The following is a 12,744-nucleotide window of genomic DNA, read 5'->3' as shown; positions in this document are numbered from 1 at the left end:
TTTTTTTTTTTTTTTTTTTTTTTGAACTTGCTTATTGCTTTTATTTATTTATTTTTTATTAGACTTTAAGTTCTGGGATCCACATGCAGAACATGCAGGTTTGTTACATAGGTATACATGTGCCATTTGAGACTACATAAAATGACCAAACTTACAAATTATTGGTATTCCTGAGGGAGATGAGAGATTAAAAGGCTTAGAAAGCCTATTTAACAAAATAAGAAATGCAACTTTTCCAAGTATAGCAAGATTTAGACATCCAGACACAAGAGACTCAGTGATCCCAAGGAAAACACAATGCAAAAAGGAGTTTGCCACAGCATATTATAATCAGACTGTCTAAGGTAAAAAGAATTCTAAAATCAGCAAGACAGCCTTCAACCACAGCCACCACTGGAGAGCAGCAGCAATGGCTCTGTGCTACACTATGGTTGTGGGCCTCAACAAAGGCCACAAGGTGACCAAGAATGTGAGCAAGCCCAGACACAGTCGTAGCCTCGGGCGCCTGACCAAACATACCAAGTGTGTGCGGGGCATGACCCGAGAGGTGTGTGGCTTCACCCCATTCGAGCGGCGTACCAAGGAGTTACTGAAGGTCTCCAAGGACAAACAGGCCCTCAAGTTCATCAAGAAAAGGGTGGGGACACACATCCTCACCAAGAGGAAGCGAGAGGAGCTGAGCAATGTCCTGGCCTCCATGAGGAAAATTACTGCTAAGAAAGACTGAGCCCCCTGCCCTGCCCTCTTCCTGAAATAAAGAACAGCTTGACCAAAAAAAATAAAATAAAATCATCAAGAGAAAAGCAGCCTATCACCTACATAAGGAAACTCCATGAGACTAACATGAGACTTCTCACCAGAAACCTTAAAAGCCAGAAGAGAAGGGAATGACATATTAAAAGTGCTGATATTAAAAAAAAAAACAAAAAACAAGACTGCCAGCCAAGAACTCAATATCCAGCAATAAGCTTCATAAATAAGAAGAAATGAAGTCGTTCCCAAACATGCAAATACTGAGGAATTCATCGCCACTAAACTGGCCCTACAAGAAATGCTCAAGGAAGTCCTAAACTTGAAAGTAAAAGTAATATTCATCATCATGAAAACACACAAAAGTATAAAACTCACTGGTAAAGCAATCACACAAAGGAGGAAGAAAAAGAAATCAAATGACACCACTACAAAATTCCACCAAACCACAAAGACAAACATTCCAAGAAAAAAACAGAGAATTTATAAAACTGGAAAATGATTAACAGTATGACAAGAACAAACCCTCACATATCAATATAAACCTTGAAAATAAATGAATTAAATGCCCCATTTAAAAGATACAGATTGGCAAAATAGATTTTAAAATATAATCCAACTATATGATGCTTACAAGAAACTCACATTACTTGTAAAGACACATATAGACCAAAAGTAAAGAAGTAGAAAGACAATCCACACAAACAAAATCCAAAAGTGAGCAGCACTAGCTGTACTTGCATCAATTAAATCAGATATTAAATAAAAGACGGTTAAAAAAAAGACAAAGAACGTCATTCTATAATAAAGGGATCAATTTGGCAAGAGGTTATAACAATTTTAAATTTATATGCACCCAACACTGGAGCACCCAGATCCATAAAACAAATATCACTAGGCCTAAAGAGAGAGATAGATACAATAATGGTGGGAGACTTCAACACACCACTCACAGCATCAGACTGATCATCTAGACAGGAAACCAACAAAGAAACATTAGATGTAAATTGGACTTTACACCAAACGGACCTAACAAATTTACAGAATATTCTGCACAACAACTGCAGAATATACACTTTTTCGATGAGCACATGGAACATTCTCCAAGATAAACCACATGTTAGGCCATAAAGCAAGTATCAACAAATGTTTAAAAATGAAATCCTATCAATTATTTTCTCATACCACAGTGGATAGAAATCAATACAAAAAGGAACTTCAGAAACTATACAAACACATGGATGTTACACAAGCTCCTGAACAATCACTGGATCAAAGAAGAAATTAATACAAAAGATTAAAAATTTTTTGAAACAAATGAAAATGTAAACACAACAAACCAAAACCTGTGGGATATAGCAAAAGCAGTGGTAAGAGGGAAATTTATAGCATTAAATGCCTATTATTAAAAAAGAAGATTATAAATTATCAACCTAACAATGCATCTCAAAAAACTAGAAAATCAAGAACAAACCATACTCAAAACTAGCAGAATTTGAAATAACGAAGATCACAGTAGAACTAAATGTAATAGAGACCAAAAAACGATACAAAGTATTTAAAAAACAGTTGATTCTGCAAAAAGATAAATAAAACTGATAAACCAGTAGCTAGACTAACCTAGAAGAGAGATGAACCAAATAAACACAATGAGAAATAAAAAAGGAAACATTACAACTGATACCACAGAAACACAATAGATCATCAGAAACTATTATGAACAACTATATACTCACAAACAAGAAAACCTAAAGGAAAGAGATAAATTCCTGGAAACATACAACCTACCAAGATTGAACAAGGAAGAAATAGAAAATCTAAACAGGCCAATAATGAACAGCAACATTGAATCAGTAGTAAAAAAAAAAAAAAAAAAAAAAAAAAAAAAAATCCTGACAAAGACAAGCTCAGGGATTGTTGAGGGAGCTTCGCTGAGGGATTCACAGCCAAATTCTATCAAATATAAAAAGAAGTAATACCACTCCTCCTGAAACTGTTCCAAAAAATTGAAGAGGAGAGTATTCTCCCTAATTCATTCCATGAGGTCACTATCACCCTAATACCAAAACTGGACAAGGACACAACAACCAAAAAAGGCAAAGAGTAGACCAACATCCCTGATGAACATTCATGCAAGAATCCTCAACAAAATACTAGTAAATTGAATACAGGACATCAAAAAGATAATGCACTGTATCAGTTCATTTTCATGCTGCTGATAAAGACATACCTGAGACTAGGCAATCTACAAAAGAAAGAGGTTTATTGGACTTACAGTTCCACATGGCTGGGGAGGCCTCACAATCATGGTGGAAGGCAAGGAGGAGCAAGTCACATCTTACATGAATGATAGCAGACAAAGAGCTTGTGTAGGGAAACCCCCATTTTTGAAACCATCGGATGTCATGAGACTCATTCACTGTCACAAGAACAGCACAGGAATGACCCACCCCCATGATTCAACCATCTCCCACTGGATCCCTTCCACAATACATGGGAATTATGGGAGCTATAAGATGAGATTTTGGTGAGGACACAGAGCCAAACCATATCATACACCATGATCAAGTGGGTTTACACCAAGGATACAAAGATGGTTCAGTATATGCAAATTAATAAATGTAATATATCACATAAACAGAATTAAGGACAAAAAGCATATGATCATCTCAATAGATGCAGAAAAAGCATTTGATAAAATTAAGCTTCCGGTCATGATAAAACCCCTCAACAAACTAGGCATAGAAGGAACATAACTCAAAAAAATAAAGGCCATATACAACAAACACACATATCATACCTACAACCCACATACCATACAACAAACCCACGTATCATACTGAATGGGGAAAAGCTGAAGGCCTTCCCTCTAAGATCTACAACAAGACAAAGATGCCCACTTTCACCACTGTTATTGAATATAGTACTGGAAGTCCTAGCCAGAGCAACTGGGCAAGAGAAAGAAATAAAACACATCCAAATCAAAAAGAAGGAAGTCAAAGTATCGCTGATTGCTGATGATATGATCTTATATCTACAAACCCTAAAGGCTCACCAAAAAAACTCTTAGATTTGATAAATATAAAGTTTCAGGATACAAAAATTAACATATAAAACACAGTAGCATTTCTATATACCAATAATGATCTCACTGAGAATGAAATCAAGAAGTCAATCCTATTTACCATACCTACCAAAAAAATAAAATACCTAGGAATAAATTTAACCAAAGAGGTGAAAGATCTCTACAAGGAAAACTATAAAACACAGATGAAAGAAATTGAAGATGACAAAAACAAATGGAAAGATATCTCATGCTCATGGATCAGAAGAATTAATATTGTTAAAATGACCATATTACCCAAAGCAATCTACAGGTTCAATGCAATCCCTACCAAAATACCAACACCATTTTTTCACAGAATTAGAAAAAAAAAATCATAAAATTCATATAGAACCAAAAAGGAGTCCAAATAGCCAAAGCATTGGTCTTTTGCAACAACATGGATAGAACTGAAGGTCATTATCTTAAGTGAAACAAACGAGACACAGAAAGACAAATATCACATGTTCTCACTCACTCATTTTTTAGTGAATGCTAAAAAATGGTGTATACATAGATATAGAGAGCAGAGTGATAGACAATGGAGACTCAGAAGGGTGACAGAGTGGGAGAGGGTTATATAATAAGAAATCACCTAATGGGTACAATGTATGTTATTTGGGTGACAGATTCTCTGAATCCCCTAACTGGACTACTATGCATGTAATAAATTCACACTTGTACCCCATAAATTATATAAATATTTAATGGAAAAAAAAAAAAAAAGAACAGCCACACTGGAAAACAGTCTGGTATGCTTTTACAAAGATAAATATGGTCTTAATTCAGCAATTGCAAGCCTGGGTATTTACTCAAATCAGTTCAAAACAAATGTCTACACAAAGTCTTCACACTAACAATTATAGCAGCTTTATTCATAATTGCCAAAATTTCGAAACAAACAAGATGCATCTTTCAATAGGTAAATGAATAAACTGTGGAATATCCATACAATGGAATCACTTCCAGGAAATGAGCTTTCAAGCCATGAAAAGACATGGAGAGACCTTAACATATATTGCTTCTTGAAAGAAGCCAGTCTGAAATGTCTACATATGCTAGGATTCCTAGGAAATATCATTCTGGGAAGAGTAAAACTATGGTGATAGTAGAAAGATCAATGGTTGCCATGGATTTGGGAGGAAAAGAGGGAATAAGGGAAGAGGAAGAGAGTATTAGTCCATTTTCACACTGCTATAAAGAACTACCAGAAACTGGGTAATTTATAAAGAAAAGAGGTTTAATTGACTCACAGTCCACATAGCTTGGAGGCCTCAGGAAACTTACAATCATGGCAGAAGGCAAAGGAAGAGCAAGCACCTTCTTCACAAGATGGGGGGCAGGGCAGGGGAACTGCTACACAATTATAAACCATCAGATCTTGTAAGAACTCACTCACTACCATGAGAGAAGCATGAGGGAAACCAGTCCCATGACCCAATCACTTCTCACCAGGTCCCTCCCCTGACATATAGTGATTACAATTTGATATGAGACCTGAGTGGGGACACAGAGCTAAACCATATCATTCTGCCACAGCCCTTCCCAAATCTCATTTCCTTATCACACTGCAAAATACAATTATTCCACCTCAACAGACCCCAAATGTCTTAACTAATTCCAGCATTAAGTCAAAAGTCCAACTCCAAAGTCTCATCTGAGACAAGGCAAGTCCCATTCTGCCTATGAGTCTGTAAAATCAAAAGCAAGTTAGTTACTTCCTATATACAATGGGGGTACAGGCATTATATAAATACACACGTTCCAAATGAGAGAAATTGGCCAAAATGAAAGGGCCTCAGGCCCCGTGCAAGTCCAAAATACAATGAGGAAGTCATTAAAACTTGAAGTTCCAAAATAATCTCCTTTGACTCCATGTCTCACATCCAGGGTACACTGATGCAAGGGGTGGGTTCCCAAGGCCTTGGGTTCCCAAGGCCTTGCATAGCTCTACCCTTGTGGGTCTTTAGGGTATAGCCCCGTGGCTAGTTTCAGGGGCTGGCATTGAGTGCTTGCAGCTTTTCCAGGTGCTTGGTACAAGCTGTCAGTCTGGAGGTATGGAGGATAGTGGCCATCTTCTCACAGCTTCACTAGGCAGTGCCTCAATGGGGACTCTGTGTGAGTCTCCAACCCCACATTTCCCCTCTATACTATCCTAGTAGAGGTTACCCATGAGGGCTCTGGCCCTGCAGCAGACTTCTTCCTGGACATTCAGACATTACCATACAGCTTCTGAAATCTAGGCAGAGGTTCCCAAACCCCAGTTCCTGTCTTCTAAGCACCCACAGGCTGAACACTATGTGGAGGCCATCAAGGCTTGAGGCTTGCACCCTCTGAGGCAACATTATGAGCTGTGCCTTGGCCCCTTTTAACCACAGCTGAAGCTGGAGTGGCTGGGACACAGAGCACCATGTCATGAGGCTGCACAGAGCAATAGGGCCCTGGGCCCAGCCTGTGAAACCATTTTTCCCTCCTAGGCCTCCAGACCTGTGATGGGAAGGGCTATTGTGAAGATCTCTGAAATGCCCTGGAGACATTTTCCCCATGATTTTGACAATTAACATTTGGCTCCTTTTTACTTACGCAAATTTCTGCAGCAGGTTTGAATTACTTCCCAGTAAATGGGTTTTTCTTTTCCATCATATAGGCTTCAAATTTTCCAAACTTTTATGCTTTTCTTCCCTTTTAAACATTAAGTTCCAATGTCAGACTACCTCTTTGTGAATGCATATGACTGAACACTTTCAGAAACAGCCAGGTCACATCTTGAATGCTTTTCTACTTAGAAATTTCTTCTACTAGATACCCTAAATCATGTCTCTTAAGTTCAAAGTTCCACAGATCTCTAGGGCAGGAGCAAAATGCCATCAGTCTCCTTGTTAAAGCACAGCAAGAATGACCTTTACTTCAGTTCCCAGTAAGTTCCTCATCTCCATCTGAGACCACCTCAGCCTGGATTTCATTGTCCACATCACTATCACATTTTGGTCATAACAATTCAACAAGTCTCTAGGGAGTTCCAAACTTTCCCACATCATATTCCTGTCTTCTTCTGAGCCCTCCAAACTGTTCCAACTTCTGCCCATTACCCAGTTCCAAAGTTGCTTCCATATTTTCAAGTATCTTTATAGCAATGCCCCACTTCTTTAGTAACAATTTTCTGTATTAGTCCATTCTCACACTGTGATATAAAACCACCTGAGAATGGGTAATTTATAAAGAAAAGAGGTTTAATTGACACACAGTTCTGCATGGCTGGGGAGGCCTTAGGAAACACAATCATGGCAGAAGGTGAAGAAGAAGCAAGCACCTTCTTCACAAGGCAGAGGGCAGGAGGAGAATGCTACACACTTATAAACCATCAGATCTCATAAGAACTCACTATCATGAGAACAGTATTGGGGAAACTGCTCTCATGATCCAATCACCTCCTACCAGGTCCCTACCCCGACACATGGTGGTTACAATTCAATATGAGATTTGGGTGGGGACCCAGAGCTAAACCATATCAAAGAGTGATTAATACATGGAACACAGAATTTTCAGGGCAGTTACACTCTTCTATGTGATACTGTGATGATGCATACATGACACATGCATTTGTCAAAACACATACAACTATACAACACAAAGACTGAACCCTAATGTATAGACTTTAATAATAAAGTATAGCTTCATCCATTTTCGTAATCATCAAGTGTACCATATATTGGTTCGTTAATTGTAAAACACATTACAAAATATAAGATGCTAAAATAGGAAAACTATGAGCTAGAGAAAAGGAGTATGGGGTAACTGTACTATCTGCTCAATTTTTTTGTAAACCTAAAACTTCTGAAAAATAACATATGAAAAAAGCAAATAAACTACAAAAAAGGGGCAGAAAAAAATACTAAACCATCAGTATTAATAACAAGAATAATTTAATGATATAAATAATATCAAGACATTACTAATCTACACATTTTTCATAATCCTTTATGTTCATTCCCCTTCAAATAAAAGATTATTTAGTTAAATTACAAAGTAACATTATAAGCTCCCTTAGGGAATTTAATTAAATGTGCATTCATAAACTATTTTCTGGATGATTCCATGTATTTATTTACTAAATACCATTTAAAATTATAATTATTATTCTTATTTAATGGAGTTAAATCAAATAAAGAACAATAAATCTTGTTGGGAACAGGCCCCCAAATCTGGCCATGAACTGGCCCCAAAACTGGCCATTAACAAAATCTCTGCAGCACTGTGACATGTTCGTGATGGCCATGAAGCCCACGCTGGAAGGTTGTGGGCTTGCCGAAATAAGGGCAAGGAACACCTGGCCCACCCAGGGTGGAAAACCGCTTAAAGGTGTTCCTGAACCACAAACAATAGCATGAGCGATCTGTGCCTTAAGGAGATGCTCCTACCACAGATTACTAGTCAGACCCATCCCTTTATTTCAGTCCATCCCTTTGTTTCCTGCAAGGAATACTTTTAGTTAATCTATAATCTATAGAAACAATGCTTATCACTAGCTTGCTGTCAATAAATATGCAGGTAAATCTCTGTTCAAGGGTCTCAGCTCTGAAGGTTGTGAGACCCCTGATTTCCCACTCCACACTCTATATTTCTGTGTGTGTGTCTTTAATTCCTCTAGCGCCACTGGTTTAGGGTCTGCACAACTGAGCTGGTCTCAGCAAAATCTAATTCTTAGGTGTTTCAGATTTTAAATCAGTATGAACGTCCTTTTTAAAGTACTGAGTAAATACAGTAACAGTGCCAAAAAAAATACAACCATGGAAAGCAAGATGGGAAATAACACAAAACTATTTGTATCTTAATTTCTTGAACTATCTCACACTAACAGCATCTCATATTTTCCATCAAAAAAGTGAAGATTAACTTTTCTATCACTATAATGAATAAAATTTAAACTGATTTAAAATGTTTATCTTGTGATATACAATAAAGGAGCTTTTTAAACATTAAAAATCACTTAATTAACATGTATACTAGGGCAACTAGAAAAATATGACTAATAATAAACAAATAATTGAGAAATACATGCAAAACTGGTATTTTAATTGAGTTCCAGCAAAAAAATTAAATAAATAAAAATTCCACCTAAAAATTGGGGGAAAAAAACAGCTGGCTGTAGTCGGTAGCCGGTTGGGATTACATGCCTGTAATCCCAACACTTTGGGAGGCCCAGGTTGGGGGATAATTTGAGCCCAGGTGTTCCAGACCAGCCTGGGCAATATGGCAAAACCCTATCTTTACAAAAACATACAAAAAGTAGCTGGGCTTGGTGCATGTCTGTAGTTCCAGCTACTCTTAAGGTGGAAGGATGGTTTGAGCCCAGGAGGTTGAGGCTGCAGTGAGCCATGATCATGGCACTGCACTCATGCCTGGGTGACAGAGTGAGACCCTGTCTTTTTCAAAAAATAAAAATAAATAAAAATTGGAAAACTGCTCATTTATTCCTCCATGGGAGATTCACTTCACAACAGTTTCAAAGCCTATTTTCTTAGGCAACAAACAGTACTTGGGAAAAGACAATCATAAAATTATAAAAATGTTTCACCTTTTCCACATAAAAAAGGACATTAAAATGTGTATTTATCTTCCTATCGTAGGCTGAAGATATCAGATCCTAATTCTGGAACCCGTAAGTGTTATCTTATATGCTAAAGTTTTTACAGATGTAATTAAGAATCTTGTGATGAGATTAGCCTGCATCATCCATGTGGACTCTAAATGCCATCACATGTATCCTTGTAAGAGGAAAGCAGCGGGTAAACTACACAGACTGAAGAGGGAGTCACGTGGAGAAGGAGGCAGCCACTGGAATAATTCTGCCACACAATGCCAGTAGCCATCAGAAGCTGGAAGAGGCAAGGAATGGATTCTCCCCTAGAGCCTCCCCATAGAGAGTGCAGCCCTGCCAAAACCTTGATTTTAGCTCAATTAAATTCGCTTCTAACTTCCAGTCTCCAAACCTGTGAGTGACTAAATTTGTTTTTTAAATCATTAAGTTTGTGATAATTTGTTATGGCAGGCACAAGAAACTAATACACACCATAATGATAGTTTATTGGAATTAATAAGAGAATGATTGTAAATATTTTTAATTATATAGCTGTGTATTTTTTTCTTGTGCAGTATCGATACCTCAGTTAATTAGTATCCAAAGGGATAAGCACCTTTATAACCACTGAGTTGTTTTTCTTGTCTCATTTTTAATCATAAAATCCAGTATTGGCAGTAAATCAACAGTAGACAGATTGCTATGTACTGTTTACCGCCTTCCTTCAAGACATTCCTTGTAAAACTGCTGGGAGTCTATTAGAGACCTTGGTCAATAATCTTAAGTAACCCAATCTAAATTATGTTCTGTATCACTCTTGAGCTTGAGAGACCAAGGAAGCTAGAGAAGGAGAGGAGTCAGATGGAATGGAAATCTGTTTGCTGTCTCCCAAGCTGCACCCACAGAGCCACAGATTGGTCTATCTGCTGCCCATTGCAATTCCTGGCCCACTGGCTACCATTTCTGCCAAATATACAAAATGACTTTCAGAAATTATACTATTATACTGTACTAATTATAGTCTTATCATATTCAGTGTACAAACGGGTAGAGAGAGTTTTTTGCACAAATTGTTAAACTTGAGTTTAAGTGCTGTTTAATAATATAGAGTAGCATAGTCTCTCCTTTTTAAAAAAAATCCTAGGTAATATTTGAAAGCCTGACACACTTTTACCTCTGGCCCTAAAAATGCCATCACATGTATCCTTATAAGAGGAAAGCAGAGGGAAATTAAACAGACACATTAAGGAGAGGGCCATGTGATTTTTACCTCTGATAAAATTCCTAATAATGAAGTGTGCTGTTTGAACACATCTTCATCATTACAGTAATCACCATAGAATTGTCTGCTTGAAGGAACATGGGAGTTAATAGAGAAATAACTTGAAATCAGAACTCTAACTTCACATCAAGAATAACCTAAGTGGAATTGAAGGAAATATTATACACAGACAACCTATATGCTAGATCACAATACCATGCACTTTGCATAGATTATTTCTAATCCTTTTAACAATTTGGTAAGGTAGTTACTGTTTCTCATTTAACATGTTGATATGGTTTGGCCGTGTCCCCACCAAAATCTCATCTTGAATTCCCATGTGTTGTGGGAGGGACCCAGTGGGAGTTAATTGAATCATAGGGGCAAGTCTTGCCCATGCTGTTCTCATGATAGTGAATAAGTCTCACAAGATCTGATGGTTTTAAAAAGGGGAGGTTCCCTGCACAAGCTCTATTCTCTTGTCTGCCACCATGTGAGATGTGCCTTTTACCTTCCACCATGATTGTGAGGTCTCCTCAGCCACATGGAACTGTAAGTCCAATAAACCTCTTTCTTTTGTAAATTGCCCAGTCTCGAGTATGTTTTTATCTGCAGCATGAAAATGGACGAATACAGTAAATTGGTACCAGTAGAGTGGGGCACTGCTGAAAAGATACCCAAAAATGTGGAAGTGACTTTGGAACTGGGTAACAGGCAGAAGTTGGAACAGTTTGGAGGGCTCAGAAGAAGACAGGAAAATGTGGGAAAGTTTGGAACTCCCTAGAAACTTGTTGAATGGTTTTGACCAAAATGCTAATAATGATATGGACAATGAAATCAGGCTGAGGTGATCTCAGATGGAGATGAGGAACTTGTTGGGAACTGGAGCAAAGGTGACACTCTTGTTATGTTTTAGCAAAGAGACTGGTGGCATTTTGCCCCTGCCCGAGAGATTTGTGGAACTCTGAACTTGAGAGAGATTATTTAGAGTATCTGGTGGAAGAAATTTCTAGGCAGCAAAGCATTCAAGAGGTGACTTGGGTGTCGTTAAAAGCACTCAGTTTTAAAAGGGAAACAGCATACAAGTTTGGAAAATTTGCACCCTGACAATGTGATAGAAAAGAAAATCCCATTTTCTGAGGAGAAATTCAAGCTGGCTGCAGAAATTTGCATAAGTATCCAGGACCCGAATGTTAATCCCCAAGAAAATGGGGAAGATGTCTCCAGGGCATGTCAGAGGTCTTCACAGCAGCCCATCCTATCACAGGTCTGAAAGCCTAGGATGAAAAAACGGTTTCGTGGGCCAGGCCCAGGGTCCCTGTACAGTGTGCAGGCTAGGGACTTGTTGCCCTGTGTCCCAGCCACTCCAGGCATGACTATAAGGGGCCAAGGTACAGCTTGGGCCGTGGCTTCAGAGGGTGCAAGCCCCAAGCCATGGCAGCTTCCATGTGGTGCTGAGTCTGCGGGTGCACAGAAGTCAAGAATTGAGGTTTGGGAACCTCTACCTAGATTTCAGAGAATGTATGGAAATGCCTGTATGTCCAGGCAGAACGTTGCTGCAGGGGTGGGGACCTCATGGAGAACCTCTGCTAGGGCAGTGCAGAAAGGAAATGTGGGGTCGGACCCTCCACACAAAGTCGCCACTGGGGCACCGCCTAGTGGAGCTATGAGAAGAGGGCCACCGTTCTCCAGACCCCACAACGGTAGATCCACTGACAGCTTGCACCATACACCTGGAAAAGCCACAGACACCCGGTGCCAGCTTATGAAAGCAGCCAGGAGGGAAGCTGTACCCTGCTAAGCCACAGGGGCTGAGCTGCCCAAGACCATAGGAACCCACCTCTTGCATCAGCATGACCTGGATGTGAGACATGGAGTCAAAGGGGATCATTCTCGAACTTTAAGATTTGACTCCCCACTGGATTTCAAACTTGTACAGGACTGTAGCCCCTTCATTTTGGCCAAATTCTCCCATTTGGAATGGCTGTATTTACTCGATGCCTGTATCCCCATTGTAACTAGGAAATACTCACTTTTGATTTTACAGGCTCA

The 12,744-nt window shown here is 38.8% G+C and overlaps 1 pseudogene; it reads left to right on the top strand.

Moving 5' to 3' along the window:
• The first annotated feature begins 409 nt into the window (after positions 1–409).
• LOC108541277 (60S ribosomal protein L36 pseudogene) lies at positions 410–727 on the top strand (annotated as a pseudogene).
• Positions 728–12,744: the final 12,017 nt, after the last annotated feature.

This window comes from Rhinopithecus bieti, unplaced genomic scaffold (genome assembly GCF_001698545.2).
Source record: "Rhinopithecus bieti isolate Rb0 unplaced genomic scaffold, ASM169854v2 scaffold_19910, whole genome shotgun sequence".
Lineage (NCBI taxonomy): Eukaryota > Metazoa > Chordata > Mammalia > Primates > Cercopithecidae > Rhinopithecus > Rhinopithecus bieti.
Note: the sequence above shows the minus strand (reverse complement) of the source record. Positions and strands in the feature narration are given on the sequence as shown.